The sequence below is a fragment of the Euprymna scolopes genome, chromosome 16 (genome assembly GCF_053919585.1).
Source record: "Euprymna scolopes isolate OS-2025 chromosome 16, ASM5391958v1, whole genome shotgun sequence".
NCBI classification, from domain to species: domain Eukaryota; kingdom Metazoa; phylum Mollusca; class Cephalopoda; order Sepiida; family Sepiolidae; genus Euprymna; species Euprymna scolopes.
The window spans coordinates 107,118,027-107,141,549 of NC_136497.1; the positions used below are offsets into that span (position 1 = coordinate 107,118,027).

General features: G+C 34.1%; 1 protein-coding gene across 1 annotated transcript in view; it reads right to left on the reverse strand.

The window, feature by feature from the left end:
* LOC145296039 (diacylglycerol kinase theta-like) overlaps nucleotides 1-23,523 on the reverse strand; it is a 1,210,689-nt gene that overhangs the window by 769,486 nt on the left and 417,680 nt on the right. The window lies entirely within an intron of this gene.

Here is a 23,523-nt window from a genome sequence, read left to right on the forward strand (position 1 = left end):
AAACTTGATTTTAACCAGGTTTTTAGGGGATTCAAACCTACTCGCCTAAAAGTAGAATCTATTAAGTTTGTTTGTTTTAATTAGCAGCTCATCTCCCCTCACATACACAAAAGCTTTTGGTAATCTTTGTCACGAACACGCTACATATATCACGGTTTTTTATTACTAAACAAAGATGATGCTTAGGATAATTCTCTTTTTTATATTGGTGCTATACTTATTGCTTATTTAAAATTATACTATTTGAATATATTACGTGAGTTTCCATTTTAAAAACTTTTATGTATGTCACTGCTGAGATTTTCTTTGATTTTTCATGTGTACTATACTGTACAAGTACCTAATTTCTCTAAAAATCAAACTACTCAATGATTTTACAAACATTTCTGTATGTCACGGGTAAGAGTTTTTTTTTATCTGGATGCTTCAGTAAAGAAGCACTATTTCTTATTTAAAAGTTATATTACTCAGATATATATCGAGATTTTTGGTTTTAATAACTTTTATCTGCATCACAGGTAAGATTTTCTGTTTTTTCATATGGGTACTATACTGTATAAATACCTTATTTCTTAGAATATTGTGCAAGTACCATATTTCTAATTTAAAAATGAAACTACTCGGCAGTTTTTCCAAATGTATTTAATACACCGTTTTATTATAACAAGCAGCCCAGCTTTGTTTGGGCCCTATGTACTGTTCATAACTTCATATCTGTATATCTATAAAAATGAAAATGTCTGTTTGTCTGTCAGTGTACGTTTCCCTATGCAATAACTCGATCAATTTTCGGTCTACAGACTCGAGAGTTGACATAAGGGGTACTGAGATTTGGGGAAATCTTTTAAATCAGGTTTTGACCAGAAATTTGGCTGTTAAGGGGTCAAAGTCCAACGATTTCACCTTTGAAAATTCTACCAAACTCCTCCGCCAATTTTAGATCTATACACTTGAAATTTTAGATATAGGTTACTTGGACATGGATCAAACTTTATAATTTGATTTGAGCCCAAAACAATAAATGTTAAGAGGTCAAAGTTTTTTTTAAATTTTGACCTCCGCGGTCTACCAAATTACTCAGGTCTAAATATTTGAAATTTTACAAAACGTGTATTCAGAAATAGAGTAAGCTTTTTAATCGGTTTTTCAATGAAAATTTAGCTCAAAAGTTCAAAAGATTTTACATTTGCTGTCTCTAGCAAACTATTCAGCCAATTTTGTGTCTAAAAACTTGAAATTTTGCATAAAGGGTCTTCAGACATGCAGCAAGCTTTTTAATCAGTTTTTCAATGAAAATTTGGCCACCAAGAGGTCAAGGTTGAAATAGTTGACCTTTGCAGACTCTACCAAACTCCTTTGCAAATTTGGGTTTAAATACTTGAAATTTTAAATGTAGGTTACTTAGGCATGGATCAAACATTTTAATTTAATTTGAACCCAAAATAATACATGTTAAGAGGTCAAAATTGGGGTTAAAGTTAAAAAAAATTGACATCTGCGGTCTTTACCAACTTTTTTCTATGTTAGTTAAGGAAGCCTGTTATCTAGAAAGGCAATACTGTACATATTCTCACTTTTTAATATATACATATTCACACTTTTTAATATATACATATGCAGATAAAGTTATGAACAGTACATAGTGCCTTAGCAAAGCTGGGCAGAACTGCTGGTATATATATGAATCAGTGAAAATGTCTTTGTGTCTGTGTACATTTCCCTACCAAATAACTGTCAATTTTCAGAATGGAGACTCGAGATTTAATATAAAGGGTATTGAGATTTGGGAAGAGGTCAAAGTTCAACGATTTGACCTTTGAAAACTCTACCAAACTCCTCTACCAATTATGGTATAAAACATTGAAATCTTAGATATAGGTTACTTGGCCATAGATCAAACTTTATAATTTGATTTGAGCCCAAAACAATAACGGTTAAGGGATCAAAATTGGGGTCAAAGTTTAAAAAATTTGACCTCTCAGCGAATTTTTGGTCTAAACATTTGAAGATTTACATAAAGTGTATTCACACATAGGGAAAGCTTTTTAATCGGTTTTTGGCAAAAAATTTGGCTACCAAGGGGTCAAAGTTCAAAAGATTTGACCTTTGCGGTCTCTAGCAAACTATTCAGCCAATTCTGGGTATAAAGATTTGAAATTTTACATAAAGGGTCGTCAGACATGCAACAAGCTTTTTAATCAGTTTTTAGGCAAAAATTTGGCTGCCAAGAAGTCAAAGTTAAAGAGTTGACCTTTGCAAACTCTACCAAGCTCCTCCACCAATTTTGGGTCTAAATAATTGAAATTTTAGATGTAGCTTGAGTAAAATTTTTTAATATATACATATAATATATATATATTACATAGGGTCTGAGCAACACCGGCCTGAATTGCTAGTATATATATATATATATATATATATATATATATATATATATATATATTTATTTAAAAGTTTGACTTATGACTTTAAAATATATATATTTAAAAGTTTGACTCCTGTCTAGGTAGCCTACATGTAAAATTTCAAGTGTTTAGACCCAAAATTGGCGAAGGAGTTTGATAAAGTCTTGACCCTTTGGCAACCAAATTTTCGCCCAAAAACTGATTAAAAAGTTTGCTGCATGTCTGAGTATCCTTTATGTAAAATTTCAAATGTTTAGACCCATAATTTGCTGAATCGTTTGCTAGAGACCGCAAAGGTAAAATATTTTGAACTATGATCCCTTGGCAGTCAAACTTTCAGCCAAAAACCGATTAAAAAGCTTACCCTATGTCTGAATACACGTGATGTAAAATTTCAAATGTTTAGATCAAAAACTGGCTGAGTAATTTGGTAGAGACCGCAGAGGACAAATTTCTTAAAATTTTGACCCCTTAACATTTATTGTTTGGGCTCAATTCAAAAAGTTTGATCCATGTTCAAGTAACCTCCATCTAAAATTTCAAGTGTTTAGACCAAAAATTGGCAATGAAGTTTGGTAGGTGTCGTTTATTTATGTTTGTTATTATAAGTAATTGATAACCAAGTTGTGGTTTTATTTGATATAGAACTTTATTACATATTTACATAGGAAGAGAGATTGAAAGTACGTGTGTAGAAGTCTACGCCATGTTGTCGAATACGATATGTATTAGGCGGTTTACATCAATATTCATACGCCATGATTTCCTTGTTACGTGTATGAAAGTAGTTCTATGATAACACTACATCCCCCTTACCAGAAGGAAGAAAAGTAGTACACATTGTTCAAATGTTTATTGTTTAAATCTGTTTGGCCTATGGATTTCACGACCATGTCTTGTTATATTTGGTGCGTGTTTCTTAGTGCTTATTTGGTTTGAGATGCTTGTGTTAGGGAGTCCAGATTGAGATTGGGTTTGGTCACTGAAGTGAACATGTTTATGGGTTGCTTTTCGATCTACTCTGATATGGACTCTGTTACGTCTTTTTGACGATCCATCTGGCAATTTGAGGATGTACGATCTAGGTTCTGTACATTTGCTGAGAATTGTTGCTGGTTTCCATTTTCCAGTTTGGTTATCCCACATACGTACGTGTTGTCCAGGGACAAGTGCTGGTAAGTCATGGGCTGTTTTATCGTGATAGGTTTTTTGTATATCCTGTCTGTGCTTTAGTTCTTCGTGGATATGGTCACGGTTGGGAAATCTGTGATTCGTGATTTTTGCAATCAGGTTCGATTTCATGATGCGACTGTTTAGAAGTTCAGCTGGGCTTGGAAGTTTGTGGCTGATAGGCGTTGTTCTTAAACACAGCATTGCAAGGTTAATATCTCTTCCTGCTTGCTTTGCTTTGACTATTGTTCTTTTAATGGTTTGAATCTGTCGTTCAATGAAACCATTTGATTTAGGAAACCTTGGAGATGATGTGATATGATCGAATTGCCATTGTTGAGCAAATTCTTTAAATGCTTCACTGGAGTACTGTGGTCCGTTGTCACTAATAACTCTGGTGGGAATACCATGTTCTGAAAATATCTGCTTCATTGTTGATATGACCATGTTGCTTGTGGCCATGCCATTCATTTTCCGTATGATTGGGAATTTACTATAATAATCAGCAATTATGAGGTATTCCTGGTCGTTACAGTGGAACAAGTCAGTGCCAACAACTTCCCATGCTCTGCTAGGGATGTCGTGTGGTTGTAACGTTTCTTTTGATTGTGCTGGGAGGTTTTCCTGGCATATTGAACACTTTTTGATCATGTTCTCAATATCAGTGTTAATTCGCTCCCAGTAGACAGTATCTCTAGCTTGCAGACGTGTCTTTTCGATACCTTGATGGCTGTAATGTAGTTGGTCCAGGATAGTTTTCTGCTGATTTTCAGGGATAATAATCCTTGAGCCTTTCATGATTATGCCATCACTGACAGATAACTCATCTCTGTATGACCAGTATGACCGAATTGTCGGTGGTACTTCCTTAATTGAGTCTGGCCATCCTGTTGTTATGGTTTCATGTAATTGGTTGCGTATTGGATCAGACTTTGTTTCCTTTTTTATTTCATTCAGGCGTTCGCTCCTGAATCTCACCAAGTCAACTCGAATATCTAAGTCGATCATGTCAGTGTTTTGAGTACTGGGGAGACGACTTAGTGTATCAGCTATAGTCATTTCTTTGCCTGGTATGTATTCTATTTGTATCTGGTATCCCTGTAATTTGGTCATCATTCGTTGTAGCCTAGGAGGTGCACTGGTCAGTGGTTTCTGTAGTATCATGACCAAGGGTTTATGGTCGGTGTGTACCTTGAACTTCCGTCCATATAGGTAGGCATGATACCTGTGCACACCAAATACAATTGCTAGAAGTTCCCTTTCTATGCACGAATACCGTTGCTCGGCGTCTGTTAAAGATTTTGACGCGTATGCAATAGGTTTTTTGTTTTGCATTAATGCTGCTCCAAGTCCTTTTAAACTCGCATCAGTTTGCAGTATTGGTACTTCATTCGTGTCGAAGTATGTTAGTGTGGAGTCTTTGGTGATTATTGTTTTAAGCATCTCAAAGCATACCTTGTGATGCTCTTCCCAGAGAAAAGGTATGTCTTTTTTCAACAAGCCTCTTAATGTATGTGTCTTGTCAGCTAAATTTGGTATGAATGGTGATAAATATGTGACAAGGCCTAAGAATTCTTGTAGTTCTTTTTTGCATGTTGGATATGGCATGTCTTGTAAGTCTTTAAGTTTTTCTGGGTCTGCGCTAACACCATTTTCACTATATATCATTCCAAAGAAAGATATATTTTTTGATTTTATTTTGCATTTTGCTGAATTAAACACAAGACCATTTTTTGCAGCTACTTGCATGAGCCTGTATAAGATCTTATCATGCTCTTTGTCCGTTTTACTATAGACAACAATGTCGTCTGTAATTCCAATTGCTCCGTCAACTTGTTCGAGTATCTGGTCCATTTTCATTTGGAAAATGTCCTGGGATACACTTAACCCAAATGGTGATCTCTGGAAACAGTATCTGCCAAAAGGGGATTGGAATGTCGTTAGCAGCTGAAATTCCTGATCCAAATGTATGGACCAATAACCAGCTTTGGCATCAAGTTTAGAGAACAGCTTGGCACCTGCAAAGTGGTGTGTTAGCTCCTCCACTGTAGGGGTTGCATGGTGTGGTCTCTTTAGCGCAATGTTAAGGCGTCTTGGGTCTAGACAGATTCTCAGCTTCCATCTTTCTTGTGTGAATAAGCTAGGCTGGAAACCCAGTCTGTTGGCTCTGTGACTTTTCTAATGATCTTGTTGCTGACTATTTTGTCTAGTTCCTGTTTTATGTTGTCCTTTAGGGCAATTGGGGTTTTTCTTGGTGGGTCAATGTGAGGTTGTACGTTTTTGCTCGTTGTTAACCTGACATGTCCAGGCATAGAGCCTATTTTGTCGAATTGATCTGGATAGATCTGTACCAAGTCTTCGATTTTGTTGATTGGTTTGACTATATTTTGTTCTTTCACCGTGCAGTGAAGAGTGACCATTTTCAGTATTTCCAGTGATGGTAATCCTAGAATTGCTGGTCCATTTACATCTACTATATAGAAGGTGCTTTCGTGCCAATCAGGGGGTTGGTAGTTGCATGGTATACTGATATTGCCATAGCACTTTATCGGTGTTCCATTGTAGGCTATTAATTTTTTGTCCTTACTTTGTTTTTTTAGTTTTGGGCAGCCATCAGTAGTTAATTTCTCAGGAAACATTCTACGGAATGTAGAAATTGGTAATGTATTACCTTGGGCTCCAGTATCGACTTTAATTCGTAGTCTGTGAGTCCCGTTTCGATTAGGCAATTTTATATTTATATAAGCGAAGGCTTCATCTCTCTGTGTTTGAGAGGGTGTGTTAATGGTGGAAAAAGTTAAATTTTCGAATTGTTCATTTAGTTCCTGGCTGTTGTTCCTGGATAATATATCAGTTTGGATGAAGTGTTTTTTCTTGGTCTGGTTCATGTTTAATGGTTTTTGTTTTCCACGGTCTCTGTTTTGCGATCTTGACCTTGATCTTCTGTTATATAAACATACCGTTGCCCAGTGGTTATATTTTCCACACGTTTTGCATTTGGAACCAAATGCTGGGCATGCTTCACGTCGACGTTCGTGACTTTTTCCGCAATTAAGGCAGTTGTTTGTCTTTCTATTTTGTTTATATTTTTTAATTGCTTGTATGTCAGTATTGGCGCTATTGTCCTCCCCGTTATTGGTGTTTAACATCTCTCTAAGCTGTTTAATATGTGCATTTGTTGCCTCATACGTTTTACCAATTCGGATGGTTTCATCCAGTGTTAGCGTATTATCTTTTCGTAATAGTTCTTTCTGGAATTCGACAATTGGTGTACTCGCAATAATTAGTTCTATAATTCGCTGTTCTTGTTCAGTGTCGGTTAGTGAGCATTTTAACGTAAGTTGACGACATCTATTGACGAAGTCGTCTAATGTCTCATTTTGTTTTTGTTTATAAGACATTAGTTTTAGTCTATTAATCCTAAAGTTTTCTTTAGGTTCTAAATGCTCCAAGAATTTATTAAAAATAACGTCGGGAGAACCTTTTTCCTCCTCTGTTAATTTCCAAGTGTTAAATTTTTTGAGACCTTCGTTGCCGGTCTTTAGCAGTATGTAATTCACTTGTTGGTCGGTTTTTATTTTGTTTATAGCAAAATATAGTTCTAACCTCTGTTTAAAAAGTTTAAATGTTTCCGCTGGATTTGGCATTTCCCAGTCCATAAACGGAATAATGTCATTATTGGTAGACATTATTATTAACGAGTATGTATTTTTTCAATAAATAGAAAATTCAATATGTCTGCCAATGTGCGAAAATCCACACGTGTTTACGGGAACACATACGATAACAACAGCTGACAAAAATTCAAAATGTCTGCTATTGTGCGAAAATCCACACGTGTTTACGGGAACACATACGATAACAACAGTTGACAAAAATTCAAAATGTCTGCTATTGTGCGAAAATCCACACGTGTTTACGGGAACACATACGATAACAACAGTTGACAAAAATTCAAAATGTCTGCTATTGTGCAAAAATTCACACGTGTTTATAGCATATACGAGAATGACAGCAAAGTTTTATAAAATGCACATTAATGAAAATTGGTTTACATGCCTTGTTTTGTCTTCTGTAAACGTATTTTTCCTCTCGTATCTGTTGTCGAAGTTTTTTTTTTTTTTTTTTTTTTCTGTTGTCGGTTGCGACTAGTCAATCCAACTGAGTGAGTTTTTTTTTTTTTTTTTTTTTTTTTTAACTGTTATAAATGTTCAGTATCCATTTCGCTGCCACCATGTCGTTTATTTATGTTTGTTATTATAAGTAATTGATAACCAAGTTGTGGTTTTATTTGATATAGAACTTTATTACATATTTACATAGGAAGAGAGATTGAAAGTACGTGTGTAGAAGTCTACGCCATGTTGTCGAATACGATATGTATTAGGCGGTTTACATCAATATTCATACGCCATGATTTCCTTGTTACGCGTATGAAAGTAGTTCTATGATAACACTACAGTAGGTTCTTCAAAGGTCAAATCGTTGAACTTTGACCCCTTGACAGCCAAATTTCTGGCTGAAAATCGATTAAAAAGATTTTCCCAAATCTCAATACCCCTTATGTCAAATCTCGAATCTGTAGACTGAAAATTGACAGGTAGGGAAATGTAGACAAAAAGACAGACAATTTCACTATATATAGATTGCTTGTTTTTTATATGGGTACTATACTGCGGAAGTACTTTATTTAAAAGCCATACTAATCACCAAATAAATATTTCAAAGTGCAGTGAGTGATTAGGCAACACTTGCTTAACTAAAGAGATTGGATTGAGTAATGGATACTAAACAAAAATGGAGATAATGCATTTCTTTTTTGGGGCTAAGATCAAAGCTGGGTCACCTCGACCCGAAGCAGTCTCGCTTACTGGATGTGTCCTACGGCATCCACAACACTGAGTTGTCATGGGACAGGAAGAGACGAATGATGTTTTTCACATCCTAACCATAGCCAGAATGGTGATATGGACGTTGAAACGATGAGAAATGCAGGGTTGAACCTGATCAGGATCTGATACCTTTCTACAAGCAAAAGATGGGATAGGAAAAGGATTACTGTGGTACCAGATCCTGCCAGACTCAAGATCCTTTAGGTTCTAAGCTAGCAAAATGAATTGTCCCCTCCATCTTTGATAGAAAACCTTCAAGATGTCCACACTTCAACTTTTCTTTTTCATCCCCGGCCACCGCAATAAATGATCTCATCTTGGAGTAACTTTATATACACTCTCATCTCTCCTACCCCATTTTCTTTGTTCCCGTCTAGAATGGAGCTTCATTTAGAGATTGACCTGCTTGTTTTTGTGCTCCCATCAAGCCATGTCATAAAAACGCAGAGAGATTGGCCTTCTTGGGTCATTCGCTAGAGAACGCTCCTTGGGTCCCTGCAGTTGAGAACTCGTTTCCCAATCTTAAACTCGACCCTTCGTTGGAAGGTCATCGTAGACCGAAGAGGGAGCCAAAGTGTTTTTGCCGAATGCCGAACCACACTTAGAGCTTTGCCGGGAACCAGTGTCCTCGAACAGCCTAGGAAGAGACTTTATTTGGAGTTAGTGGAGGTCACCATGAAGGATCCTCTTGGGAGGCGGATGGGATGGTTGAGGGAGGAGATCCGCTCTCAGTGGAGTTGGGCGCCGGGATGGGATTTTCTGACTAATTCGGAATTTTCTCTTACCTGGCGACTGGTCCAAAATGCACTGCCCCTCTTTGACGAACTCAGCATGTACAAAGAAGAAACCCTGGTCTTGTGTCATCGTTGCGACGAACACAAGGTCAAATCGGTCGGATATGCCTTTTTTCGTTGCAGCCGACGTCAGATCCTATTACAGTACGTCAAGGAGGTAACAGCTTGCATTGATGCCAAGCGCCGGTTTGCTCTCGATGAAAGGTATTTTGCGTACAACATGGAGCCGCCATTCCCCAGGGAGGAAAGAATGTTTTTTTCTGGCGATCCTAGCAGTAGTGCGAATGGTCATTTGCATCACGTGCCTCAAGTTGGTTTATGAAGGGACATCTGTTCCGGATCTGGGTTTGATCGTTTACATTAAACATTTGCTTAAAGTAAAGATCAGGTGTAATTGGAGGAGGTTGCCCAGAGTAGACATTAATAAGAGGTGGGTGCACAATACTACTTTGTGCATTCGTCGAGGAGCCAAGTTTGAATACGTGTTCCCTCCTTAAGCATGGCATGGGCGGTGCATGGTCCTTCAGAACCCACACTGCTAGGTTAGATGTAAGAAAAGTAGACTCTTCACTGGTGGTATAAACGAGATCCTGCTCCTGTTTTGTTTTTTGGTATTAGAGAACTTCCGAGTCCGCCCAACCCCTTGCACCACTAAATTATTTTGTGCTATCCCCGGTCATCCCTTACTCGGAGGTCACCTTCCAACCCCACCTCCCGCTGCATTATTTTTCTCCCACTCCTGATAAGATTTCTCCCCAATCCCCACTAGAGATCATCCTGCTTGTTTTTGGTCCCCCGGAAAACAGTAGGTGATCTATTCACTTAGACTAGCAAGGGGCCTATACTAACAACACAATACATTTTTCCTTTTTATTTTTCATGAACTTTTTCTTAGCTTTCCCACTCCACAAACCAATTTTTATCAAATTCAAAACCTTTTATTTATACCAATGAAATGAACTCTTTTTACACACACACACACACAATTTTAGTTTTAAAAAAGCAAAAAAAAATGCATGCATGCACGCGTGCACACACACACACACACACACACAGACATTTTATAAATTGCAAATATGTTTTTTTCGAACGCTGGGGATTTATTAATTAGATTAGACTCCACAGAGTGAATGAGGTATTGTGATAAATGCTGCCAGTCAAGAGCAACACTCCAAAGTTAGCATTCTTACAAATTTACTTAAGTCACAAAGATCCTGTCTGTACCCACCCCTTCCCCAATTTCTTATAGGGCCTTGTGCCTAAGTCTGTTTACCAGGGTTGTGGAGTTGGAGTCGGAAGGAGTCAGATTTCTAAAAGGGAAGAAAAAATGTACATAAATCTAAGACAATGGCAGAATCATTAGAAAATGACCTCCAGACTATAGTTTAATGGGGACGCAAATGGATGGTAACATTTAATGTTAGTAAAACTAAGCTGCTCTCCTTTAATAATTACAAGACACCTCTCAAACCGCTTATATCAATGAAAAAAAAAACACCCTACCTGAGAATTCTACCTTTAAACTCCTTTTTTGGGATTATTTTACCATATTTTACTTTGTGGGCAATATGAATTGGAACAAATACATAGAGGACATTGCAAAGACTGCTGCAAAGATGGTGGGTTCCCTCTATCGAGCTAAAAGACTACCCACACCTGAGGGTATCCCGTACCTCTACAAAGCCACCATTCGCTCATGCATGGAATGCTGTTGCCACATCTGGCTGGTGCATCTACCACTAGCCTCTCCACCTTGGATAGGTTCTAAAAAAGTTGTCAATCTAATCGGTCCCACTTTATCAACTAAGCTTCAACTCTTGTCCCATCGTCACAATGTTGCATCTCTCTGCATGTTTTAATGGAATGTGTTCTGATGAACTCGTTGCACTTGTACCCCGTACATATCTCCGACAAACCCGTTTAGCAATAAGATCTCACCCTTTCACTGTTGAGGTCCCTAGGTGTCAAAAAGCTTTCTATTCTAATAGTTTCTTTCCTTGAACAGCTGGACTTTGGAATTCCCTTCCTGCTACCTGCTTTCCTGGTCATAAGTTTAAATGTAACATAAACCGACATCTTGCTAATCTTTCCAAGACATGGTCTCAAAAAGTAACCTTTTTCATCTAAGTGGTGATATGCCTTGTTAGGAGTTAACATTAAATAAATAGAGCTGGTATAGTGTATATGTCAGTATATTTATCATACAAGTGAATGTTAACCATAAAAAATTATATACATGAAAAGTAATTATAAAATACATGCTGAATAGGTGTGGGAGGTTGCAGAATAGATTTCCACATAGTGGTCAAGGAGTCGGAGTCTAAGATATCAAAGGAGTCGGAGTCACCATTTTAGGAATTCAACGAGTCGGAGTCCGACTTTCACCATCCGACTCCGCAACCCTGTTGTTTACAATTGTGATTTTTTGCTTGTTTTTGCTTTTATTTTTTTAATTTATTCATAATTTGATTGTAAAAGTTTTTCATGAGAAAATAAACTATATAAATAAGATCAAAGTGTAGTATCTGTTCTCAGCATTCTAGTGACACTATCTCCTCCCACCAAAACAGAGTTTTAATATGGACGGATATCATATTTTAACTAGTACTAAACAAAACAATATGCTTGATAGAATTGCCTTGTGACAACAAAATGGACACTATTCGCCCTCTACCACCGTCTAAAAATAATTTGTTAACTCCAATATAAACAATAGTAGACTGATATAAATGGCCAGTTAAAAAGAAATTACATCTCATTTCTGGTAACATGATTGCATTTTTTCAATTCATACATAAATACATTGATTTGTTCTAAAAACGTCAACTGTTTTTCATGAATAATTATTTTTCTACCTCATCGTTTTTTGTGATTCTTGAATATTTTACTAACTGACACGCAACAATTATGTAAATACTAGGAGTGTACCGATTAATTGGCAGGTAATCGGTCTAATTGAAAATTTTACCGATTAATCGACCGATTACTTTTCTCTTTCCTATTAAATTTAAATCATTTCATCAGTGCCAAGTGATTCATCAGATAGCTTTGACACATTAACATAGTAACTACTAATTTAACTTAACATTTAATTAAGTGCCTTCTCACTATTATGGCTTTTTATGTTTATTAACTAAAATTACAAAATGCAAAGTACAATTTCCAATTCTTAAATGATTAGATAAAAAAAAAGAAATTACAAACCAACTACAAAGTACAAATTGTAATTCTTTAAATGAATTCAGCTTATAGTTATAAGCTGAATTTTTGTACCTGCTGCTACTCTACTTCCTCTTCTATTCTCGCTACCTGCCTCCTCTGCTCTCATAGCCTCCTCAGCATTTAAAGTCAAATACTTTTAAGTTGTAATGTATGTAGAAACTGTATGACTGGGGCAGAAAGTGAGGGAACCACCTCAAATGGACGAATGTGACCAATGCTAAGCAAAGAATCTAACAGAATCGCAAAGAAATACCAATTGTATAATCGTTGATAACAAGCAGTTCTCTCTTTTATTAAAATTACATTAATGTTGAACATATACGTTTACTTAATTACATTACCATGATAAACAAAGTGAAAGATACTAAATTATTACATTTTCTTGATGATACTATTTAAGAAGTACATGGTGTAAAGGGCTGATATTTGGATCTGGCATTCTACATGGTATAGTATTCTACAATATGTATTGATTATGCATGCAATATTCCAGATCTGTATATTTTAACAGTTTTTGTGATGTGTGATTTTGAAATTATATGTTTATGACATTTGGTACTTTTTTTTTTTCAACACCAAAATTGAACATATCAGCATTTTTATTAATCTATAATGAAGTTGCAGTTGGACTTGTTTAAAAAAAAATAAGCATAATATTAATTATGTATAGAATTATATTGAATGTTCATATTTACTGTCATTTAATTCAGTTTTATTTGATAATACTTTAAAAATTGTTCATCAGTTCAATTTTACTATTATAAATGATTCTCACTTTTCCCACCTCAAAAATGAAGGCCGAAATTGAATTAGAAATAATTGTATTTTTACTTCCTATTGTCTTCTTATACTAGGAATGATGAAAACATCTTTTGTGACATTTTTACTGATTTTGTCAGTTTCAAAGTTGCCATGTTGTAATTTACACTTGTTTGTGCTTCTTCATCCTCAGTAGGGTATCCTGTTGATTCTGCTTCATTATCATCAGTGGAAAGTAGATGTAGAATACAATTCTAAATATGTTTTCTATAACAATCTTTTAAAATTAATATTTGAATCATGGGTCTAGGGGAGTAGATATACACAAGCATTTAGATAGGATAAAAATCTTGTTTTCATTGATAATCTGAATTGTTTTTTGTTTTTTTTTAATTTTTTAAAATTGTTCAATAATAATAAGGATTCCACTAAAGTCAGAAATATTAGAATTAGATTGGACAGTTTTTGACAGAAATAACCGCACAGCTAAATTTGTAGGTAACACTGATATGGTTGATGTTCTATAACTTGTTTCTTTGGTGATTTCTTCAAATTGACTGAAGAACTGAATATTTTTTTAAACAAGTCCCCACTGGTAATTTTTTATGGTAAGAATTTTATCAACAGCACACATTACAAGAGCTTTTCATTGTTCTTAAATTATTTTCAGCATATAATATGTTGAATTCGACCATGTGGTCACATCTTGAATAAGTTTGTTTTCCAAATTAAGCTAATCCTGCATTTCAGTTAATTTACTAATTGCTAATAGAAAGCGATTCCAGTGAGATACTGTATTTCTGTTAAATGATGTAATGGTTGTCTTCACAGCCTGAGTTACAATGTATGTTAGTTATTTGGAATCACATTTCCTGACACCAGCAACCATATTTGCTTCTGAATCCTGCAAGATTGAGAAAACTTTATTGAAGATTTTATACTCATCCAGAACACTGTGCAATTCTTCACTTATTCTTGCATCTGTGTGTGCATGAGGGAATGGAACAACTCTACGCACAGCTCTGCACAGTTCAAAACATTTGAAAGCCAATGACCTGTCAAATACTGAAAGGAGCATTATTAGTTGTAGCTGTCCAAATGCATGTAGTTCCTGAAATGCTACTAATTTCAGCAAGAGACAGTTGAATTTTTGTTTTACTTTTGTAAATATATCAAAAATTATTTTGTCAAATTACATCATTCCATTAAAAAAGTACATCACTACAAAGTTTTGTAATAAACCTATTAAATCCAATGTCAGATGTTACAGAATATGGTTGAATATCAACAGCATTTCTCTTATCAGATAATGGATCTCTTGTGACCTGTGATTATTACTACCCAAACTTTCTTTTTGGCCAATATTGAATCCATAGTAGTTTGGTGTTTTGCTGGAGGCTCGTAGTTGCTGCCACTTCTTCCTAGAATGTTTGTCCCTGAACATTCATTGTGCTTCCCTTTGTTATCTGCAACTTTTGCTTCTTTTGAATGAACATTTCTAAGATGATTTAACATATTAGTTGTTGTAAAAGTTTTACTGATTTACCTTTGATGTGATGGTTCGACATTACTTGCAAGCAGCTGTGTTCTTATTCTTGGGATTGATATCAAAATACTTCCAGCAGAAACTGGTTGCCATAGTGGTTGAAGGTTGTCAATATTTAGTTGAGTTTTTACGTATTTAAATTACTTATGTCTGATATCTAATTAGTAATTCAGCTCAATACAATATACATAATCTAATCCAGAAAAATAAAAATATATATGTAATGGTAGCAAGAGGCTGAAAATGAGGAACAATAGTATGGCTAATGAAAAATGCTTTATTTTCGGTTCACACATCGTTGCAATTTACTGTACAATTCCTCAACATGAAAACTGAAAGATGAAGGAATCATTTTTGACAATGATTTAAAGTAAAAAAATAATGTTAATTCGATAGGAAGAGAAAGGAGGGAAATTTTTACATACGTTTACATCTATTTGCCTAAAATTCAATTCAGTTGTAAAAGTTTACATGTTAACAGCACATCATGTCTGTTATTTGATAATATAGTGACAAATTGCGGACTCCTTGACAAAGAAAGGAGTGCCATCATTCAAGATCCTTGGGTTCATATCCGAACCAAAGGAATCCTCTGTATAATGTAAATACCCTGACCTCTTTTTTCTTTTGCAGATTACATGATGCCCAACTGAAAAGAAGAGAAAAGAGGTGAAGAACTGTTAATCTGTGTGAGTGATCTCCCCTGAAAAACTCTCCCTGCTAATGAGGCAGTATATACTCGGTAGTGAGTGAGGAGTTGAATAAAATATTCTCTCCGTATCCATTGTCGAAGTCCGTCATTTGTATGTTTATATATTTCTTTATACGTATTAACATTCCTGTATTTGACTACTAACAGAAGTAATCATTTTTGACATTGATTTAAAATACTAAATTATAATGTTAATTCGATAAGAAGAGAAAGGAGGGAAATTTTACATACGTTTACATCTATTTGCCTAAAATTCAATGCAGTTGTAAAAGTTTACATGTTAACAGCACGTCATGTCTGTTATTTGATAATATGGTGTAGACGATGCATGTCTCTTTGATGAATTTTCACTGGCAAGCAAAAGTAGTTAGCATGTCTTTGTTTACAATATAATTAATATTATTATCATTTATGACAACAAAATTTGCTGATAAATCGGCATTAGAAAACCTATTAATCAGCTAATTATCAAAGGCGAATTAATCAGTAATTGGCCAATTTGATAATCGGTACATCCCTAGTATGTACCATTTGTTTTACATGAAAATCAATATTTTTTTTGGTTTTATAATGTAGAATCACATGATTTTCTCCTGTAAAAATGAACACCGTCAAAAAAAAAAAAAAATCAGATGGTATCTGCCAGAAACGAAACCAAAAGCAAAATTTTGTAAGCAAAAAAAAAAAAAAAAAAAAAAATGGAAAAGAAAAAAATGGTACAAGGCGGGCATGAAGTTGCATGACTGAAGTTAATAACCAAACCTTTCGCCAATGTGGCCATGATTACGTAGATGCTAGAAATTGCAAATTATAGTTATTTCAAACGAAAAAAGGTATCAAGGATTAGCATATATGTGGTTAATATTATAAACTTTGTTTCATTAAAAAATTGTAGAAACATTTCATTGTCAGCTTTTTTTGCTATTAATGTTTTTTTGCGTTGGTTTTTAGCATCAGAAATTATTGTATGAATTAAAGTTTCAAACTGTCAAAGAAAAAAATGAAAGAAAGTTTGTTTTTGTTTTAATTAAAAATCGTAATTGGATTGGAATTTTTGTTTCTTTTAAATAAAAATTTAACCCCCAGTTAATACAAACCTCTGATAAAAAGAAATCGAAATAAGGAAATTGTTTTTTGCTTTGATATAATTAATCACCGAAATTACAAAAAATCCTGTTTAAATGCAAAAAAAAAAAACACTGGCAGTTGTACACAAACATCAAAACTAATGGTTCCGAGACAACCTTCTGATCTACTGGGCCACCGTGCTGATTACAAAGTCATGTTGAAAATTCTTGTAGTTAAACTAATTCAGAGGTTGACGTATGCACAGTTGTTTACATCATTTAGAAAGAAACACTTTTATATGACTCCCGCTTGACATAAAACTATTTTGATACAAAATAATTGACCATTTTTCTTCCATATTATTTGTCCGAGAGATTGGTCTTTCTAACAATGCCGAGTTGGTGCGTGTACTATGCATATGAGAAAAGTTTTTAGCAAACATACAAAAACATTTTTCCTTTATACAATAGAAGACATTTGCCCTTTATACAATAGAAGAAGATTAAAGCATGTGAAATGATATGCATTTCCAAACAAAATGGTGGTAGTTTGAAGATTTACAGTGTTTTGGTTTTTAAAATATGACTATTTTAATAAAACTACATTGAAATCTGTAATTATCCAAAGCATTTTATGATCAATCAGTATTCCTAGTAGAATATTTTAAAAAAATTTAAACAGGAAAAGATTTTGGTTTGTGTTTCTGACAAAATATATTCTTTAGTATTTATATGATTGGAGTTTTTTTAGTTACTTCAAACAAGGTTTTGTTTCTGCTTTATTAATGCTAGGTATATTATCATCAGTTTTGCACCTTCCTTCAAGTAAAGTCTTTTATTTTATCATGATACAGATTATCTCAATTCAAAAAGTTGTATCAGGTGACAACTTCACCTGTACTGTAACTTTTCTTCTAACTTATAAATCTGCTTCACTTATAATCACACAGTTTCCTGGCTTCACCCAGAATGAAACTTTTCATCATGGTCAATAGGCGTTTTGATTGGCTTCTGGCTACAATCAACCCTGATTTGATTTTCATTCAGATTATCTCATGAACTGGTTATTCTTGGTAGACAGATTTGACACTCGTGTCACTAAAAGAACTTTTACTCAGCTCACAACTATGATTTCTGACTGTTTGCGTAACTCATAGACAAAGTAATATATATTATATTTCTCAAATCATTTCCAACTCGAATAAATTAATAATTCCTGATTCCCTCAATACATATCGCCAAAATACACAAATGTTTAGTTGACCTCTATCTGATGCTTCCCTTTTACCCTTGTGACAATTGTAGTCCTCCAAGTTTTCCAAGATAATTCTTTCATGAACTGATGTCTGCTTCACAGTCTTCAATATTCTACAATAATACTTTTACTTTATATATCATTTTAAAGAACGTTTTTTTGCTCTAATCGTTTAAATTACAATTCAGAACACTGAATACAAGATGGAAAAAGCAAATCACACAATTTTCTTATTTCAATTTAAGCCAGGCCCAAAAACTGTTGAAACAGCTCACAATATCAAGAAAGTGTTTGACCCAGGAACTACTACCAAATGCACAGCACAATGGTGATTTAAGAAATTTTCTGGAAGCGACAAGATTCAAGATTTGACATCGAATGTTGACAATAATCAATTTAAAGACAACTATTCAAGAATTTGCTTCTGAATTAAATGTAACAACGATTTCAAACCATTTGAGAGAAATTGGAAAACAAAAAAACTTGATGGGTGCCTCACAAATTGAACGACAACCAAAAGAAACACTGTTATGAAGTGTTATCTTCCCTTCTTTTACACAACAAGAATGACCCTTTTCTCAACCGGGTTGTGACTTGCGATGAAAAGTGGGTTCTTTATGATAACCAGCGATGTTCGGCTCAGTTGTTAGAGGCCAATGAAACTCCAGGACACTTCTTGAAGCCAGAGTTGCACCAAAAGAAGAGTGTTTGGTTGTCTGCAACAGGTCTCATACCTTATTTTTTTTGGGTGCAGGCAAAACCATTACAGCATAGAAATACCGTCAACAAATGAATGAAATGCATTAATCAGCAGAAAAAGTCTAATTCTCCTCCACAACAATGCTAGACCACATGTTGCTAAACCGACCCTGCAGAAGTTCAATCAATTGTGCTACGAAACTATGCTTCATCTGCCATATTCTCTAAACCTCTCACCTACCGACTACCACTTTTTCAAGCATCTCAACAACTTTCTGCATGAGAAAGGCTTCAAAACCTTAAGCGATATCAAGAATGCCTTTAGTGACTTCATTGAAAATTTTGCATTGGCAAAAGTGTGTTGATTCTTGATTTGTCCAACCACAAGTCTGATATGTTACTTCAGCATTGTACCATTCAACTTCTCTCATAATTCTTCCACATTTGCATTTCACATGATTTTTCCACATTTGTATTTCACATGATTTTTCCCATTTTGCATTTCACATGATTTTTCCACATTTGCATTTCACATGATTTTTCCCATTTTGCATTTCACAAGATTTTTCCACATTTGCATTTCACAAGATTTTTCCACATTTGCATTTCACATGATTTTTCCACATTTGCATTTCACAAGATTTTTCCACATTTGCATTTCACATGATTTTTCCCATTTTGCATTTCACATGATGTCTTCACATTTGCATTTCACAAGATTTTTCCCATTTTGCATTTCACATGATTTTTCCACATTTGCATTTCACATGATTTTTCACATTTGCATTTCACATGATTTTTCCCATTTTGCATTTCACATGATTTTTCCACATTTGCATTTCACATGATTTTTCCACATTTGCATTTCACATGATTTTTCCACATTTGCATTTCACATGATTTTTCCACATTTGCATTTCACATGATTTTTCACATTTGCATTTCACATGATTTTTCCACATTTGCATTTCACATGATTTTTCACATTTGCATTTCACATGATTTTTCCCATTTTGCATTTCACATGATGTCTTCACATTTGCATTTCACAAGATTTTTCCCATTTTGCATTTCACATGATTTTTCCACATTTGCATTTCACATGATTTTTCACATTTGCATTTCACATGATTTTTCCCATTTTGCATTTCACATGATTTTTCCACATTTGCATTTCACATGATTTTTCCACATTTGCATTTCACATGATTTTTCCACATTTGCATTTCACATGATTTTTCCCATTTTGCATTTCACATGATTTTTCCACATTTGCATTTCACATGATTTTTCCCATTTTGCATTTCACATGATGTCTTCACATTTGTATTTCACATGATTTTCCCATTTTGCATTTCACATGATGTCTTCACATTTGCATTTCACATGATTTTCCCATTTTGCATTTCACATGATTTTTCCACATTTGCATTTCACATGATTTTTCCCATTTTGCATTTCACATGATTTTTCCACATTTGCATTTCACATGATTTTTCCCATTTTGCATCTCACATGATTTTTCCACATTTGCATTTCACATGATTTTTCACATTTGCATTTCACATGATTTTTCACATTTGCATTTCACATGATTTTTCCACATTTGCATTTCACATGATTTTTCCACATTTGCATTTCACATGATTTTTCCCATTTTGCATCTCACATGATTTTTCCACATTTGCATTTCACATGATTTTTCCACATTTGCATTTCACATGATTTTTCACATTTGCATTTCACATGATTTTTCCCATTTTGCATTTCACATGATTTTTCCACATTTGCATTTCACATGATTTTTCCCATTTTGCATTTCACATGATGTCTTCACATTTGTATTTCACATGATTTTCCCATTTTGCATTTCACATGATTTTTCCACATTAGCATTTCACATGATTTTCCCCATTTTGCATCTCACATGATTTTTCCACATTTGCATTTCACATGATTTTTCCACATTTGCGTTTCACATGATTTTTCCCATTTTGCATTTCACATGATTTTTCCACATTTGCATTTCACATGATTTTTCCACATTTGCATTTCACATGATTTTTCCACATTTGCATTTCACATGAGTTTTCCCATTTTTCATTTCACATGATTTTTCCACATTTGCATTTAACATGATTTATCCCATTTTGCATTTCACATGATTTTTCCCATTTTGCATTTCACATGATTTTTCCACATTTGCATTTCACATGATTTTCCCACATTTGCATTTCACATGATTTTTCCCATTTTGCATTTCACATGATTTTTCCACATTTGCATTTCACATGATTTTTCCACATTTGCATTTCACATGATTTTTCCACATTTGCATTTCACATGATTTTTCCACATTTGATTTCACATGATTTTTCCCATTTTGCATTTCACATGATTTTTCCACATTTGCATTTCACATGATTTTCCCCATTTTGCATTTCACATGATTTTTCCACATTTGCATTTCACATGATTTTTCCCATTTTGCATTTCACATGATGTCTTCACATTTACATTTCACATGATTTTTCCCATTTTGCATTTCACATGATTTTTCCACATTTGCATTTCACATGATTTTTCCACATTTGCATTTCACATGATCTTTCCCATTTTGCATTTCACATGATTTTTCCACATTTGCATTTCACATGATTTTTCCCATTTTGCATTTCACATGATTTTTCCACATTTGCATTTCACATGATTTTTCCACATTTGCATTTCACATGATTTTTCCACATTTGCATTTCACATGATTTTTCCACATTTGATTTCACATGATTTTTCCCATTTTGCATTTCACATGATTTTTCCACATTTGCATTTCACATGATTTTCCCCATTTTGCATTTCACATGATTTTTCCACATTTGCATTTCACATGATTTTTCCCATTTTGCATTTCACATGATGTCTTCACATTTACATTTCACATGATTTTTCCCATTTTGCATTTCACATGATTTTTCCACATTTGCATTTCACATGATTTTTCCACATTTGCATTTCACATGATCTTTCCCATTTTGCATTTCACATGATTTTTCCACATTTGCATTTCACATGATTTTTCCCATTTTGCATTTCACATGATTTTTCCACATTTGCATTTCACATGATGCCTTCACATTTGCATTTCACATGATGTTTTCACATTTGCATTTCACATGATTTTTCCACATTTGCATTTCACATGATTTTTCCACATTTGCATTTCACATGATTCTTCCCATTTGGATTTCACATGATGTCTTCACATTTGCATTTCACATGATTTTTCCACATTTGCATTTCACATGATTTTTCCACATTTGCATTTCACATGATTTTTCCCATTTTGCATTTCACATGATTTTTCCACATTTGCATTTCACATGATTTTTCCCATTTTGCATTTCACATGATGTCTTCACATTTGCATTTCACATGATGTCTTCACATTTGCATTTCACATGATTTTTCCCATTTTGCATTTCACATGATTTTTCCACATTTGCATTTCACATGATTTTTCCACATTTGCATTTCACATGTTTTTCCCATTTGGCATTTCACATGATTTTTCCACATTTGCATTTCACATGATTTTTCCCATTTTCCATTTCACATGATTTTTCAACATTTGCATTTCACATGATTTTTCCACATTTGCATTTCACATGATGTCTTCACATTTACATTTCACATGATTTTTCCCATTTTGCATTTCACATGATTTTTCCACATTTGCATTTTACATGATTTTTCCACATTTGCATTTCACATGATTTTTCCACATTTGCATTTCACATGATTTTTCCACATTTGCATTTCACATGATTTCCACATTTGCATTTCACATGATTTTTCCACATTTGCATTTCACATGATTTTTCCACATTTGCATTTCACATGATTTTTCCACATTTGCATTTCACATGATTTTTCCACATTTGCATTTCACATGATTTTTCCCATTTTGCATTTCACATGATTTTTCCACATTTGCATTTCACATGATGTCTTCACATTTGCATTTCACATGATTTTTTCACATTTGCATTTCACATGATTTTTCCACATTTGCATTTCACATGATTTTTCCCATTTTGCATTTCACATGATTTTTCCACATTTGCATTTCACATGATGTCTTCACATTTGCATTTCACATGATTTTTCCCATTTTGCATTTCACATGATTTTTCCACATTTGCATTTCACATGATTTTTCCCATTTTGCATTTCACATGATTTTTCCACATTTGCATTTCACATGATGTCTTCACATTTGCATTTCACATGATTTTTCCCATTTTGCATTTCACATGATTTTTCCACATTTGCATTTCACATGATTTTTCCCATTTTGCATTTCACATGATGTCTTCACATTTGCATTTCACATGATTTTTCCCATTTTGCATTTCACATGATGTCTTCACATTTGCATTTCACATGATTTTTCCCATTTTGCATTTCACATGATTTTTCCACATTTGCATTTCACATGATTTTTCCACATTTGCATTTCACATGATTTTTCCCATTTTGCATTTCACATGATTTTTCCACATTTGCATTTCACATGATGTCTTCACATTTGCATTTCACATGATTTTTCCCATTTTGCATTTCACATGATTTTTCCCATTTTGCATTTCACATGATTTTTCCCATTTTGCATTTCACATGATTTTTCCACATTTGCATTTCACATGATTTTTCCACATTTGCATTTCACATGATTTTTCCACATTTGCATTTCACATGATGTCTTCACATTTGCATTTCACATGATTTTTCCACATTTGCATTTCACATGATTTTTCCACATTTGCATTTCACATGATTTTTCCCATTTTGCATTTCACATGATTTTTCCACATTTGCATTTCACATGATTTTTCCACATTTGCATTTCACATGATTTTTCCACATTTGCATTTCACATGATGTCTTCACATTTGCATTTCATGTTATGCCATTCATTCAATTTCCACATGCCTTTTTTGGA